This window comes from Schistosoma mansoni, assembly GCF_000237925.1.
Source record: "Schistosoma mansoni, WGS project CABG00000000 data, chromosome 3 unplaced supercontig 0105, strain Puerto Rico, whole genome shotgun sequence".
Lineage (NCBI taxonomy): Eukaryota > Metazoa > Platyhelminthes > Trematoda > Strigeidida > Schistosomatidae > Schistosoma > Schistosoma mansoni.
In genome coordinates this window covers 539706-554448 of record NW_017386009.1, presented here as the reverse complement: position 1 = coordinate 554448, position 14743 = coordinate 539706, and the positions used below count along the sequence as shown (strand labels likewise).

Sequence of the window (14743 nt, the reverse complement as noted above, 5' to 3'; positions counted from 1 at the left end):
GTATCAGCTCTCCTAGTGAAAAACTAAGATATTCATTCTGATAGAAAATTTCCTTTACTTACAATTATCACAACTCTATATGATGCAATCACATGATAGTCCGTAACTAAAGTAGTTTAGGACTTTATTCACTCCTTCAAGGCTAGGTAACTCATAATCATTACCTGTTTGAAATAGGCGTCTATTGGCTCTTTTATTGGAATACCTAGTAGTAGTAGTAGTCGTAGTAGTAGTAGTAGTAGTCGTAGTAGTATTAGTAGTAGTAGTTATCAACCCAGTTTAAGCTCCTCTTTAATTCTTTGATATTGACAAAAAGACACTCTTATCATCTTAAGAAAGTGCATAAGATTTAGAATTGAATTTCGACTTGTTGACTAACAAGTTCATGTCAAGTTCACCATGAAATTTGAAAGATTTGTTTTCAATCTCGATTTAAACAATGAATGTGAATTGACTGACAACTTTTAAAGTAAGTATGAGAACGGCTGTTTACATCTTGACCATCATCAACCGGGTCTGTTGTTAGATAACAACTCACTGAAGATATTGGCGGATATATCGCTCAATTTCGTGGATAGGTTGAAGTTAGACATTAATACCGTTGGATGGCGGTTCTGTGGTCTAAAGGTTAAGTGTTAGCGCGCAAAACGGAATGTCTTGGGTTCGAACCCCGCTAGCAGGACTGTGGATGCACACTGCTGAGATGAGTCCCATAAAAGGAGAAGACGATCAGTCACATTACTATCCGCATGTTTCCAGGAGTGTATCTATGAATATCCACGAATAAAAACCCCTTCTGATAATAAAGAGCATATGCTCACAAGTGACTGACTTCAAGAGGTATTTCCTGAAGTTCTAGTGAGAAGCAGTGACCAGTGGAGTTCAACCGCGTCTGTGGCTCAGTGGTCTATTGGTTAAGTGCTCGCTCGCGAGACTGATAGGTCCTGGATTCGAATCTTGTCCCCCCAAATTCCCTGGTACGGTCGAGAGTGGAGAGAGTCAGCTCCCCCTCTCCAAATGTTCTCACATGACCACGCGTATCTAGCCTCTGTCAGGGAAGTCCCACTCACTGCCTTCTCGTGGCAGGGGTGTTGTTTTTGACGAAATTGAGAGGACGAAGAGCGAATGTCCGGCTCACTAACCGGGTTGGTGGACACGGAGGGTCCACATAGGGGAGTTGGAAAACCCTCATTCCAAACCAATCGTGCACATGGGCTTCAGTATCCTGAGGGAACAAATGGTGTATGAATCAATCGTTGGTCACGGGCTACCATAGGACTGCATCTCCTTATGATGCTCCATTGTCTTGTGGGTTAGACCTTTAGGTCGAAGGCTCCGAGTGTGGCTCCCTAAGAAAACCCCCTGCTTCAGTTTGGGCACCCGGTCAGTATCACAGCCCTCACACAAATCTCATTTGATTTGTGTGGCGCATATATATCTGGTGCCCCTTTGTACCAATATTTATGTGTTTAAATAAATAAAATACATAACCGGGTCTGTTGTGAGATAATAACTCACTGAAGACAATGGTGTATGTGTCGCTCAATTTCGTGAATCGGTTGAAGTTAAACATTAACGCCGTTGGATGCTGGATCAGTGATCTAGAGGTTAAGCATTCGTGCACGAAACTGATAGGTCCTGAGTTTGAATCTCGCAAGGTGAGATCGTGGATGTGCACTACTGAGGAGTCCCATACTCGGACGAAACGACCGTCCAGTACTTCCAGGTTTTCCATGGTTGTCTAGTTTCAATCGACTTATGATCTCAACTATTAAAATTATATTATAATTGATTTTTAATTATCAGTCAACAAATTCATGAATCACACAATTTACATGATAAAAACAACACAAACAAACAAAAAGCGATTGTTTTAACCTTCCCATCATTAATTCTATTTGGTTGAATGGAAACAAAGTAAGGACAATGATGATTCATAGATGATGTTAATAGACAAAATATACCCTTCATCTTGTTTATATTAAACATGAATATGAAAATCAACTAGTAATAACTTAGTTAATAACTTGACTTCATTATTCAATATACATAAATATACAATTATGATTAATTCAAATAGGATGTACCATCAAGAATAAAAGTACATCTACTCATTAATGAACGTTTACAAGTTTTAGAAAAGAGAGAGAGTAAGCTGCCTTGTCTGATTCTGGTCCTCTATTGGAATATGTCTGTCAGCTGTCTTCCATACAACACCTTACAGTGTAGTCCATCGTATGAATTACAGATGATATTGACGATTTTCTCATAGTGTCGAAGAAGGTTCCACAAGGTCATCTTATTCACATTGTTAAGTGCTTTCTCATAGTCAAGGAAGTAGATATATGGTAACGAGTTCAATTTCAATCGATTTTTCAATGATGATTCGTAGTGTCGCAATTTGATCTGTGCACGACCGATCCTTAAATAATTCAATCTGTTGATCTCGAAGTTGGGCGTCCTCTGAGTTTTTCATCTGGTTCAGTAATACTCTGTTGAAAACTTTTCCTGGTACTGACAGCGAACTGATGCCTCTGTGGTTCTCACATTTGCTCAGATCTCCTCTAGTATCTTGATGAGGTATCCTTCTTTCCAGTCCGTCGGTGGCACTTGTTCTTCTTCCCAAATCTTCCTGAATAGAAGGTGAAGCATGTTTGCAGTTACTTCATTGTCTGACTTCAGAGCTTCAGCAGGTATATTGTCAGGTCCTACCGCTTTCCCGCTCTTGATTTGTCTGATGGCCATCTTGATTCCTTCGGTCGTTGGTGGAGTGACAGATATAGGAAGGTTTGTGTGTGCTGCTTCGATGTCCGGTGGATTCAATGGAGCTGGTCCATTCAATAGTTCCTCGAAGTATTTTATGCATCTGTTCCTCTGTTACTGAATCTCGGTGATTGTGTTGCCTCCCCTATCCTTGAGTGATCTCTCTGGTTTACCATACTTCCCTGCTAGTTTTGTTGTGTCATATAGTTGTCTCTTATTTCCTTCTCCTACAGCTTTCTCCGCTGTCGTTGCCAGCTCTTCCACGTATTTCTCCCTGTCGGATCTAATGATCTGCTCCAATCGCTTGTTTGCTACGGTGTATTCGGCCTACGCCTTGACGTTCTCTGTTCATGTTCGACTGTTGTTAATTGCTGTCTTCGTGTTCTTCCATTGCTTATGATGATACTTGTTGTGACCCAGAACCTCCTGATACGTCGAAGTTAGTGCTTCTTGGATCCGTTTGCAGCTATCCATCACTTTAGTTTCTTATTATTTCAGCAGATCTTTTAAGGCTTGGCACCCGTTGTTGAGAGTTATCTTGAATTAGCTGAATTTATTAGTATCTCGTACGATAGCTGTGTTGAATCCTTGTAATGCTGTTTCCCCAACTCCCCAATGTTTCTTTAGTTTCAGTTTCATCTTAGCCACAACCAGATAGTGGTGATGATCTGAAGCTATGTCAGCTCCTCTCCTAGTCCTCATATCTTCCAGGTTAGCGTGTCAGTCTCATAATCTGTCCGATGTACTTTCTCATTACTGATTAGGATTAGGGATGATTATTTTTATATTCAGTCTAGGAAAATCTTATGTAGACATTAATTTAACAAAACATGAAACTCTATATCCGTCAAAGAGACTGACTTTCAAAGAAAACTTTCCGAGACGTTTAGAAAAGTAGAAACTATGTTAGGACATATGTAACGTAACCCGAGAATTTCCAAGACCCATTAATTGACATACCAGTGTTCAGTTGGTTTGCACTTTATGAATGATAAAAAATAAAATAACAATCAATAAATGACATGGTATACACAACTGACTAATTATAGTTAGATAAATGCCCCCAAATGCCCTGGTACGGCCGAAAGTAAGGAGAGTCCGCACTCCCTCTCCAAATGTTCTCACATGACCACGCGTATCTAGCCTCTGTCAGGGAAGTCCCACTCACTGCCTTCTCGTGGCAGGGGTGTTGTTTTTGACGAAATTGAGAGGACGAAGAGCGAATGTCCGGCTCACTAACCGGGTTGGTGGACACGGAGGGTCCACATAGGGGAGTTGGAAAACCCTCATTCCAAACCAATCGTGCACATGGGCTTCAGTATCCTGAGGGAACAAATGGTGTATGAATCAATCGTTGGTCACGGGCTACCATAGGACTGCATCTCCTTATGATGCTCCATTGTCTTGTGGGTTAGACCTTTAGGTCGAAGGCTCCGAGTGTGGCTCCCTAAGAAAACCCCCTGCTTCAGTTTGGGCACCCGGTCAGTATCACAGCCCTCACACAAATCTCATTTGATTTGTGTGGCGCATATATATCTGGTGCCCCTTTGTACCAATATTTATGTGTTTAAATAAATAAATAAGTTAGATAAATATGAAAAGCAGGAAATACTGGAGTGCTGTTTTGTCACAGTATGGAACTTTTTAACAGTATTCGTTCTTCGAGTTTCAATGTGAGGTTGTAATGAATAGAGTTCAACTATATTGGATAGTCTGAAATTTAAGTGGTGTCCACAAGAACTGAATTCCCTGAGCTCGATCCATAATTGGTTCGTAGATTCGTATCTATAAGCATTCTCATATTATGGTGAAATAACAGTCCATATCCTCTTGGTTTTTCAGTAGTTATCTAACTAAGATCAATCCATGTTCGAAACGATGAAAGTTCAACGATCGTACAATTAGAACCAGAAAAATGATACACAGTAACTACTTGATAAACATTAGCAAAAAAAGTTTACTAACCAATTCCATCAAAACAATAATAGTTAACAAAGTTTCCATAATTGCCTCTCTTCCCTTATATCCACTCAATAGTAAAGGAACGAATGTATATATATACATATTCCAATTTCATTCAGAGTTATTTATTAGTAGGTTGCTAAGTAAATACTTCAATTTATTTTGTCGATAAAATCAATAATAACTATTAGGCGATAAAAGCCAAATGATACATTTTCTCCTAATCTACTCCTACCCTGCCTACAAAAAAATATATATACTCTAGACAAATGTCTGACGATATTATTTGAATACAGGAAAAGAGTAAAACAAAAAAAAAACAAAAAAAAAAAATTGGATACACAATAAAAACGTTACAAAAATACATACATATTTTGGCAATAAAATGAAGAATTTTTCCTGTTAATAATTTTCAAGTTAAACCATATCATCATGGTATGTACATTGATTTGATTATAGGGTCAGAGTTCAAATAGATGATAATGAGTCAATTGAAGTTAGACAACCATGGAAAACCTGGGAGCACTGGACGGTCGTTACGTGTGGGACTCCTCAACAATGCGCATCCACGATCCCGCCTCACGAGATTCGGACCCACGGTCTACTAGTCTCGCGCCAGAGCATTTAACCGATAGACCACTAAGCCGTCCGGCATCCAACGGTGTTAATGTCTAACTTCAACCAATCCACGAAGTTGTGCAACCATTTCACCAATGTCTTCAGTGAGTTGATATCTCTACAACAGACCTAGTTGAACTCCACTGGTTACTGCTTCTCACTAGAACTTCAGGAAATACCTCTTGAAGTTAGTCACTAGTGAGCATATGATAAGGGGTTTTTTGCGGAGATTTTTAGTAATTTTTTATATATAGTTGAAATCATGAGTCAATTGAAGCTATATATATATATATATATATATATATATATATATATAGAGAGAGAGAGAGAGAGAGAGAGAGAGAGAGAGTCAAGATCAACTCTGAGGTGCAGATACATCCAGCTGACGAGTCCCAAATAAGACGAAACGCGCGTCGTGGATTCCACTGCAAGTCACCATCCATCTTTGCTCACAATGCTTGTGAATTAAGGCTATATCGATGCAATACGCACAGTATGCACATATGCCAATTAGAGACTGACCAGTTTCAGTCCTAACACATCGATGGGAAAATTCAAACAAACAATACTAAGTGAATTTAATATTCTATATTGTTTAGAAGACATTCCATTCAATAATCTAGGATCGTTATTCTTTAATTTGAGAATAAATAGTGTTATTATCAATGAAGTGGGATTATCTTTAACATTTTCAGTATTCAATATATGTTGTTTACAGTGCTTTTGGTTATTGAAGTAGATAAGTGTTGTATATTAGAGTTGAGTTTTAATTAAAGCTTCGGTAGTTATCCACAAATGTCTAGTATGAGTGAGTATGTTCGTATGGTACAGCCTAATGTTCTTCAAGAAAGACACAAATATAGTGAAAGTTACGGATTGAAATGAAATCACTTATGACAATTGTATTTATTCGATAAATGAATGAACAAAAAGGTATAAAACTGTTAGATATAACATGGTTACTATAAACTGTAAATGTTGTTACATTTTACTTTTTCTTTACGCCTGTTACTCCCAATGGAGCATGGGCCACCGAGCAGTATTCTCAAACCCACTCTGTCCTCGCCCTTCCTCTCTGGTTCTATCCGATTTTTGTTCATTCTTCTCATGTCTGTCTAGATTTCTCGACGTAATGTATTCTTTTATCTTCCTCTTCTCCTTTGGCCTTCAGGATCCCATGTGAGGGCTTGTGTTGTGACACAATTGGGTGATTTCCTCAATATGTGCCCGATCCACTTCCAGCTCTTCTTCCTGATTTCTTCCTCTGCTGGAATCTGGTTTACTGTGGGAGACAACAAACCAACAAACCGGCGACTATACCTCATTGAAAGCACCTGTTCTCGTCCGATCACCGATGTTAAGCAACGTTGGGTCCGGCCAGTACTTGCATGGGTGACCGGCTGAGAATACCGGGTGTAGCCGGCTTTAAAACTCCGCATGTAGCTCCTCCGGGGGCTACTGCCGGTTTCTAGCCCGGGTAAAGGAGGAGGATTGGACATGGGGTTAGCGACCCCATCCCGTAAAAACCAACTCGCTAAAAAAACGGTAACCAGAAAAAAACGCTGTAAATGTTGTGGACAAACTTAAACTTATGCTGGTTGAAACTACCAAACTTGAACAAAACAGCCAGTTGTTCCGTACATATTGGTTTTCAGCTTTATTCAAAGAAAAAAAGATTCACATCACAAATTGTTTGAAAAACGTTCCATTACAGTATGAGACTGTTCGAAAAGATGAACTCTTAACCATGCCAAGGTTTAAATCCGTTACATTCAAGTCACACATGGAACAGATTATTCTTAGACCACTGAGTCTCCATCTATTTGTTTAAATGTTTAAATTCAGTCCCTTCATCTTATTAACATCTGTTTTCATCGATCATGTATATCTATTTCACACTCTTAACATAGATGACATATAATCATAATTAGCCATAGTGAAACGATTGAACTAATTCATCCTCTTCCTTTATTGACCTTTTATTCATTTGGTACTTTTGACCTGTATATGTCAGTTAATTTTTCTCCTTAAATTCTCATTTTATTAAATTTCACTTTTTCTCTGTATCTTTTATGAAGTGTGACAAATTGACCCAATACAAAAATGATAGTAAATCCTTTATCGATGATAATGATTGATTTATTCGAAATGGGTCAATTGAAGCTAGACCACCAGAGAAAACCTGGAAGCACTGGATGACTGTTTCGTTCTATTATGGGAGTCCTCAGCAGTGCGCATCCACGATCCCGCACTTGCGAGATTCGAACCCAGGACCTACCAGTCCCATAATAGGACGAAACGGCCGTCCAGTGCTTCCAGGTTTCCTATGGTGGTCTAGCTTCCATTAACTCATGATTTCAACTATATATAAAAATTACTAAAAATCACCACAGAAAACCCCCTTTTTCACTGAAAGTTTGAAAATTTTTCACACTAAAGTGCTTTAGTTGATCCACAAGTTCCGTGATTAGTTAGTAGTTGTATTGACAAAACTGTCCAATATATTACTTACTTACGCCTGTTACCTCTCGTGGAGGAGCATAGATCGCCGACCAGCATTCTCGAACCCGCTCTGTCTTGGACCTTCCTTTCTAGTTCTATCCAGTTGTTATTCATTCTTCTCATATCTGTTTCCATTTCTCGATGTAATGTGTTCTTTGGTCTTCCTATTCTCCTTTGATCTTGAGGATTTCATATGAGGGCTTGCCTTGTGACGCATACACATATATATATATATATATATATATATATACAAGTTCTTTAGACTAAACAATACCAATATCTTACTGAGTAAACTTGTTTAATGATAAAACAAAAAGAAAATTAAAATCGATTAGTTCATCTTTCTCAGTTCCAGAAAAACATTACACTGACGTAAATGAAGTTAGAAATTTACCTCATGGACAATGGTTAGTAGGTTGATATGATTTATAGTGGAATAAAGCTTCTAGGCATAACTGAGAACTGAAAAGAAAAAAAAATTTAGTTGTATGGTGGTTTTCAAAAAAAAAAATTTGTTTCTACGTGGAGGCAATTTTTTTTTAAAAATCAAAACGATAATTACTCAAAGAATCTGTCATAATAGGTGAGAAGTGATAAACTGATGTCGATTAAGTGATCGATGGCTTGAAATGATAGTTCTTTTTTATTGTCGAGCAATCATTTCTCTCACAAATATAAATTTACTGACGTACAAATCTCCAAGTAGTATTTAACATAACGTTTCCAATCTACCTAAAAGACATCCTGGTAGAAGTATATTTTACTACCGAATCAGTTACATTTAAAATTTCTAAGCGAAATTAAAAAATCTATGACGGATAGGCTGTATCTTATTAATAGGTAAGTGAAATTTATAAATATTTCGGGATTAATACACTATTGACTAGCTTCAAGATGAAACTCCCCGAGTTTTAGTAAGAAGCCGTGACCGGTGGAATCCAATCCGTGTAGAGTGTGAGACAGTTATCTATCTCAGAAAATGGATTAAGGGTTGAGCATGATCATGGGTTGATTGAAGTTAAACAATAACACCATTAGATGTCAGATAAGATGGTGGTTGGAGGTGGTCAACAGGAAACCCTGGACCCGGGTTTCGTGCTACTTGGCACTCGTCAGCAAGGTGTACCTGTAATCTTGAAGGGACTGGTGCTCCCTGACGGATTCGATTGCGTGTCACCCAGCTTCACAGTCAGATACGTCACCACTGAGCTACTCGGGCCATGACTGACCTCTTGTAGGACTGAGATGTAATCACAATTGATTGATCACTGCGTCGTGATCAGTGTCGTGTGTATCAAGTCCTTCTTAGTACTGATCGATGCCAGCTTAGTGATCTAAAGGTTAAGCGTTCGCGCTAGACTGAGGGTCCTGTGTTCGAGTCATGCATGGGAGACTACTTAGGGTTAACATACTATGACGAAACTCCCATCCATTGCTTTCAGGTTTTCAATGATATTCTAACTTAGATCAAATCGTCATTGCAACTGTGAAAATATCTGTCTCCATTTCTCGACGTAATGTGTTCTTTGGTCTTCCTATTCTCCTTTGACCATGAGGATCCCATGTGAGGACTTGCGTTGTGACACAGTTGGGTGATTTCCTCAATATGTGTCTTATCCACTTCCAGCTCTTCTTCCTGATTTCTTCCTCCACTGAAATCAGTTTTGTTCTCTCCCACAGTAGAATGTTGCTGATAGTGTCTGGCCAACGGATCTGAAATATTTTGCGTAGACAACTGTTAATAAACACCTGTATCTTCTGGATGATGGTTGTAGTAGTTCTCCAGGTTTTCGCCCCATACAGTAGAACTGTCTTGACATTTGTATTGAAAATTCTGATGTTGGTGTTGGTTGACAGACAATTGTTTTGAGTTCCAGATGTTCTTCAGTTGTAAATATGCTGCTCTTACTTTGCCGATCCTCGCCTTCACATCTGCATCAGATCCACCGTGTTCGTCTATGATGCTGTCCAATTGTATCATCAATGATTTGGTAAACAAGTAAAACATTGTACTACACTGATTATATCACTTCTTAAAAATGATTTCGAAATATAAATAAAGCCAACATTTAGGTTTTGAAAATCTTCTTAATTCCGCAACTGATCTCATGACTTACACCTAATAGACTAAATAACATGTACATTTATATATATAAGCTTATAATTGTATTGATGCAATAGTCAATTCAAAGTCACTGAAGTGTTTATTAGTTGATCAAACAAAGTATGTCAATCAATACAACCTTTGATCTGAACTCACATAGCGTTCACGTTTCTATTATGTTGAACATTGACCTTCATATTAAAAATAAACATAAATATAATACGTTTTTCATGGTAGTCTAGATTCAATTGACTCATGATCTCGACTATTAAAATTACTATAATATCCACAAAAAACCCCTTCTGGTACTAATCAATGTATGCTCACTAGTGACTGACTTCAAGAGATATTTCCTGCAGTTCTAGTGAGAAGCAGTGACTATCGGAATTCAACCGGGTCTGTTGTGAGATAATAACTGACCAAAAACAATGGTGTATGTGTCGCCTAACCTCGTGGATTAGTTGAAGTTAACACTAATAACATTGGATGCCGGTTCAGTGATCTAGAGTTTAAGCGTTCACTCACGAGACCAATAGGTTCTGGGTTTGAATCTCGCGAGGTCATATCGTGGATGCTCACTGCTGAGGAGTCCCACACTCGGACGTAACGACCATCCACTACTTTGAGGTTTTCCATGATGGTCTAGCTTCAATTGACTCATGATTTCAACCCCTTCTGATAATTGATTATCAATAAAAGTAGTGAACAAAACACTAGTTGGGGACAATCGAATGTATTTAGGCAAAGATTACAGACTATCTCAATAAATTCTGATTACCAAACAATGAACAGTCAATTTGCAAATTAACAACCAATTGTTTCAATCTTCACTGTTTCTTCTCTTATTCCATTGCTCATGCATTTTCCAGACGTTTGCGTTTCATTTCAGTTCTTTCCTCATCGGTCTTCTGCCAAAATACATTCTATGTCTGACCCACACCATATACTACTTATATGGATATAAGTAGACCACACCACACTCGTCCCCCCTTTAAAGCATTCGTTCATGCGGTGGTTCTGCTCGCCATGCCACTATCTTCTTTCACTGCAGTCTGTGCCAAACTCTCCGTCAGAATGTCGAGTCTGCGGCGCGCTGACCTCCATAGCTCCGTCGACCTGCCGGGGCACCAACATCCGCATCCACCCGGCACCTGGGACGTTCAACACCCGTACTCCACCGGCCTGCTGAGCCATCTACATCCGATGTCCGCCCAGCAGCCGCACGTCCCACTGCTCCTCTCCGTCGACAGCACCCGCTACAGCCAACGCCGCCTCGCCAGAACACTCCACTCGACGCCACCTCTCCTCACCAGACTGCCCCAACTAGCACCTCCACTCCAGACCCGCAGCGGCGTCCGCAGAACAGCACCCTTCCTCCTTCTGGTTGGCAGCGACACCAAATGTAGTGAGCAAAACACTGGTTGGTTTTAAATGTATTTTAAAAGATACCTAGAGGTAGATTTTTTTTATTAAAATGACTATTCAATAAATAACAATCTGTATCTATGCCTATCTACTTGTTGTTGTTGTTGTTGTTTATGCAGTAAACGATCTTATCTAATTCAATACATTTTCATAAAATGAATTTTCAAAAAATTATTTTTCCAGATTTAGTTGCCAGATGTTAATTAATCAGAAAAACAAAAAAAAAAGATATCAACGAAAAAAAAATCGATAATAAAACCCAATATAATATTGATTAAAGATAGTGTATATGCATAGGTGTGGATAGGGAGATTTGTTACCTTTTTTTGTAATTGAAGGGATAACATGGAGATTGATGTAATTTATGGGTTGTATTTTATATTACATTAGGAATGAAACAGGTGTACAATGATCTTTGTTCTACTCTGAGATCAATGTGGATTGAATATAAGTTAAAAACTTGAAAGTTATTCATCAATTTAGTGATGATATCTTTTTATGGGATTGGTAGAAATGATGTGACTACTATAATTATGTCCAGTACTTGAAGCTTTAACACTGATTTTCTAACCTCATCATTACTATACTTGCTTACTTACTTACTCCTGTTACCCCTGGTGGAGGAGCATAGGCCAACGACCAACATTCTCCTTTCTAGTTCTATCCAATTTTTGTTCATTCTTCTCATGCCTGTCTTCATTTCTCGACGTAATGTGTTCTTTGGTCTTCCTCTCCTCCTTTGGCCTCGACGATTCCATGTGAGGGCTTGCCTTGTGACGCAGTTTGGTGATTTCCTCAATGTGTGTCCTATCCACTTCCAGTGTTTCTTCCTGATTTCTTCCTCCACTGGATGGAATCTAGTTTTTTCTCTCCCACAGTAGAATGTTGTTGATAGTGTCTGGCCAACGGATCCGAAGTATTTTGCGTAGACAACTGTTAATAAATACCTGTTTCTTCTGGATGATGGCAACCTCATCATAGTCTCATAGAAATCGTTTACATTTGAGCTACGAAAATAATATAAATGGTGAGATATAAAAAGAAGCTTTAATCTCAAGGTTAGTTTAAGTACTCTGGATGCTTCTAAAAACGAGTCTAATTCGGTAAAAAAAATCGATAATTTTACAGCCAAATGATGACTTGTAATCCATCGTTTTTCTTGAATTCTTTGGGAACTTTACTGTTGAATCATGATTGGACGAGGTATTTTCAGCCTATTCCCAAATGCTGAATACTTTACTAAGGAATTTTAGATAGCTTCCAAAAAGTAAAATGATAAGTTCCAATAAAAAAACGGACTCATTAATTTTATCACCTGAATAAATAGAATCTATAAGCTAATGAATGATCTCAGATGTTATGTCATACTTCAGGGTGAACAAAATTGGATAGAACTAGAAAGGAAGGCCCAGGACAGAGTAGGTTGGAGAATGCTGGTCGGCGGCCTATGCTCCATTGAGAGTAACAGGCGTAAGTAAGTACGTAAGTCAAGGCGAACATATTTAATTCTAACACTTATGATAACTCTTTTTCTACCGACTAATTGGTCTATTTCTTGATATTTGTTCAATATAGGCTTTGTATGAGTAATTCATATTTCGTGAATAATCATTACACGACCACACATACACACTATTCATATGACTTTAGGAGATAGATTCTTCATCCGCACATAAAAATACACTATTCTTCCGTCATTACATTATTAATGGGTGTCATGGTCGGGGAAATTTGAAAATTTCAAGTTTTACCTTATGAATCATGATGAAGCCTGGAGTGATGCGATTGACACTGGATTACCGCATCGAGAAGTAAGAGCATGATGATCTGAATAGCTGTTTAGTAAACATTCAATGACAGTTACATTGTATCCTTAAGTAATTAAAGTAGGAAAATCATTGTATATTGAACAAGAATCCAATGGGGTCATGATGATGACCCACTGACTTAGAAATTAAAACATTCTAATTTCAGTATTTTTTTTTTGGTTCAGAGATCTCAATGTTGATTAATCATGTAGCCTTTTTAATAAATACACAAACTATAACATCAATACTGTTATACATAGATGATTTGTATCAGATAAACTATGTACATGTTTATTCTCATGTGTTTCCTAAGCAGCTGATTCATTGTCAAACTGATTGTTAATGAGTTGAATTTCATAAAGTCATCAGTATACACAGTCATATCACACTATTTAGGACTGATGAAAATTTGAAAAGTCGCTCATCTAGAAGAACCAAATAATAGTTCCAGCCTCGTACATCATAGAGAACGGATTCGTCAATAAGATTTATTTGAAATATTGAGGGCATTGTCACTCCCTGTGTATATGAATCCATGTTATTCAGCTTCACAGCCTGAAATGTTAATACCGCGCCATCCAGCCCTGAACTTACTACATCTAGGAGTGAGATATTAACATTAGTTGATTGCTGAGTAGTGGTTAGTTTGAAGTTTATCTAGTCCTATAACGTTGATCGAATTCTATCTGTAAAGTTGTTGGCGAGTGTATCCGAGCATGAAACCTAGGTTCAGAATATTCTTCCTACCAGGTTCAACCGTCTAACATCTTGACATAATACTGGCAATGCTCAGTCACTTGAACTAGTAACCACATTGCAATCTGATCGGTATAATTCGATCAGGACCAATAAACTGAACAAACATGACATTGGTCTAGCTTCAATTGACTCATGATCTCAACTCTATAACATTGATTTCTATCAATAAAACTTCATTTACGACATTGGTACAAAACTGGTACTTTCTTTCAAAGATGACAATCATTATGTGATCCATATTTGTCACTAGTCTGAATAATTTTTTTTTTGTTTTAAGATTTACATTATGTTTAGTAGTATCTGTCTATGTTCAATGCAATTAACATGAAATCTCGTTCAAAGTTGTCTTACATATTTAATGTGTACAATAATTAAGTCAATGATTCACCACTGTAATAACAATAAGAGTATCCTTTAGAAAAAGTTTTCTTTCGTTGTTTTGTTACTAAGCTCTGGATTACTTTGAATGGTAATGCCAGGATACATGTAACTTGGTTATACAGACTACTAGAATTCTTGTCTCGACGTGTAATATCAATGTAAGGAGAGAGAGAGAGAGAGGGAGGGAGACAGATTATGTTTCAATAAAGTTGTATGTATTTTTTCATTCATATTTTAAGACATTAGACTTAATTTACTTATCGTTACAATTCAATTAATAACATATGATGTATTATTATTAGTCCATATAGATAATTAAAATATTGGATGTGAACAAATAATAAACAACTATATGATGATAAACAACGATGGATAGTGACTAGCAGTGGAATACACGGCGCACATTTCGTCCTATTTGGGA

General features: G+C 37.9%; 1 non-coding gene across 1 annotated transcript; it reads right to left on the bottom strand.

Annotated features, from left to right (window-relative positions):
* Positions 1–6650: 6650 nt before the first annotated feature.
* Smp_sma.5s-18.1 lies at positions 6651–6767 on the bottom strand. Its single transcript, XR_001974628.1, has one exon. It is a non-coding gene; the product is annotated as a ribosomal RNA (ribosomal RNA).
* Between the last annotated feature and the right edge of the window lie 7976 nt (positions 6768–14743).